We start from the raw sequence: 2,672 nt of genomic DNA, 5'->3' as shown, positions 1-2,672 counted from the left end.
AATTGTGAAATAAACTCATGATGACTATAGTATTCTCCCCATGGAGAGATTTGCATCACAAAAACAACCTCATCACTGGTCTTGTCATTATTCATATTGGTGGTGTCAGCAGAGAAAACAAGAGCTGAATGTCTCCGAACAATAAACTTCTGATTTACCCCATTTCAGTAGGAATTTGTGCTATGTCCTAAATTAGAGGGGGAAAAAAGGAAATCAGGAATAAATTTTAATAAAAATCATTTATATTGGAAGTTACATTGAGTTTTAAACTTTTCAGCAGAGCTTATGTGATTTTAGATGAATATGTTTCATACGCAGATACGGTCACACACCTTCTTTATTTATTTATCCATACCTACAAGTAAAATTTCAACAAGTCCCACCATTCCTCTTCTTTACTATTCCTAACTCTAATATTTCATACAAAAACAAATGAAATTAAAATGTTTATTTTTTTCATTATTTTTGAAAAGAGTTATCCTCTTTGTATTTCAAATGCTTTAGGACCTGGGACACCTGATTTAGCAATTATATCTCTTATAGATAGTCAAATAAACAGACTTGCACAGCTCCTGAAACTAACTTATAGAAAACATATGCTTTCCATAATGCCTTTGGCCCTTCTATGGTATATTTGCAATAAACGAATCTTTAAAAAAAAGTTTGCACCAGAATCCACTTCTATCCCTGGACTATTCTTTTCTGGAGTTTTACATTCAGGAGTTGCATATATATAGAATCCAGATCTAAACATATGAAAGAAGAGGTGATCAGTTATGGAAAGGAACAGTGTCTGATGAGATAAAGGGTCACTGTAATTTACTAGTCATTACCTTAAAAATGAATATGTGACTACATGAAAAGTGACTTCCAAAAGTTGCACTTTCCTAAATGTCAAGAAATTTTCTCTCTTAAGTATCATTTGCCAGCTGGTCTTTGCTATCATATTTCTATTAAATTACATGTTTTCTTTGACAACTCTTGTTTATCAGAGCAGGTTGAATGTTCCTCTAAAACCTCTTGCTCTCTGATGATATTTTTATTCACGTGAAATTTTTATTGCTTTTTTTTTTTTTCCAGAGCATTTGTTTCTTTTGTAGAAAGCATTAAGACCAGGACTTGTTCATTGCCATGTGCTTATAAAATAAGCAAGTGTCCTTACAAAGTTAGGTACTGCAGCACTGGACAAGAAGTAAAGACAAGCCACTGTAGGTGTGTTTATACTTCATTCCAGTGTAAGGCTAACAGAATTTTCAACAGGATGAAACAGAACCCACTGTCAAGGACTAAGAGGGAGGTTTGGACTTACATAAGAGGGAATAGGCAGCTACCTGTAAAAAGGTATTGTCCTTATTGTCTTTGGCTTAAGTGTTTCCTGTTAGAACCTATCTCTGCATTTGTTTTATGAATTTCAATCATTCTGTAGCAGATATATTTAATAATAAAGCCAACATTTAGCACTTACTAAAGGGCGAGTACTGCCCTAAGAGAAATTAATTCATTTCATATTCAAAAGTCCTGTGACAAAGGAAATATTGTTGACCCAATGTCACAAATGAAGAAACAGATACAGAGGTGCAGAAAAGTTATATAAATTGATCAGAATCATACACCTAGAGTTCTACTCAAGTGTAAAAGCTCTAGAGCCCACTTTTTTTCTTTTTTGATATGGAATGCTTCACAAATGCGCAGTGACATCCCTGTGTGGGGTCCATGCTAATCTCTGTATCATTACAATTTTTGTATATCTGCTGAGGAAGTAAGCACCAGAGTTCATAGTCTTAATCATTCATACATTTTGCCCCTCACCTTCCCTACTTTTCTGCCATGTACATAGCACCACATTACTAAAATAGTTTCCCCCACAGGGCGCCTGGGTGGCTCAGTTGGTTAAGCGACTGCCTTCGGCTCAGGTTGTGATCCTGGAGTCACGGGATCGAGTCCCACATCGGGCTCCCTACTCAGCATGGAGTCTGCTTCTCCCTCTGACCCTCCTCCCTCTCATGCTCTCTGTCTCTCATTCTCTCTCTCGCAAATAAATAAAATCTTTAAAAAAATTTTTTTTAAATAGTTTCCCCCACAAAAGTATTTAAAATTCCACAAATGTTATTGATTATGACTATGAATTGAACAAAGTTGTTCAAAGGCTCTGAACTATTTTCCAAATAATATGACATCCCTCTATAGATCTTTGTCTTTATAACCTTTTTTTAGGGTTATTTATCTTAACTTAGAGTATTTATTTAACAAAATATTTCATGCAGTTAAATAGCATTAACTTAATATGTTAAAATAGGATTACTGTCTAATTACCACTTTTTTAGACTCACTTTTATTATTTTTGTTTGTCCTGGTATTATGTACTGAAGGACAAGGTCAGAAACATAGTTTGATATGGGAAACAATAAGTGTTGAATGTAACATTTGTTCATATCAGAAGTACTCAGCATGAAAGAACAAGTGTAAATATGCAATTTGTAAATATGGCTTTTTACTTTTCTCATGGTCTTATATAAATAGACATGATATGACTTGGCATCTTATACTTGAATGATGTTTCCTTGTAATTCTTTCCAGATTTTCAGTATTAAGAAAGACTCACACTGGGCGCCTGGGTGGCTCAGTTGGTTAAGCGACTGCCTTCGGCTCAGGTCATGATCCTGGAGTCCCTG

The 2,672-nt window shown here is 34.8% G+C and overlaps 1 pseudogene; it reads right to left on the bottom strand.

Annotated features, from left to right (window-relative positions):
• Nucleotides 1–1,662: 1,662 nt before the first annotated feature.
• Nucleotides 1,663–1,763, bottom strand: LOC123324204 (annotated as a pseudogene).
• Between the last annotated feature and the right edge of the window lie 909 nt (nucleotides 1,764–2,672).

Source organism: Neomonachus schauinslandi, chromosome 2 (assembly GCF_002201575.2).
Source record: "Neomonachus schauinslandi chromosome 2, ASM220157v2, whole genome shotgun sequence".
NCBI lineage: Eukaryota > Metazoa > Chordata > Mammalia > Carnivora > Phocidae > Neomonachus > Neomonachus schauinslandi.
Note: the sequence above shows the minus strand (reverse complement) of the source record. Positions and strands in the feature narration are given on the sequence as shown.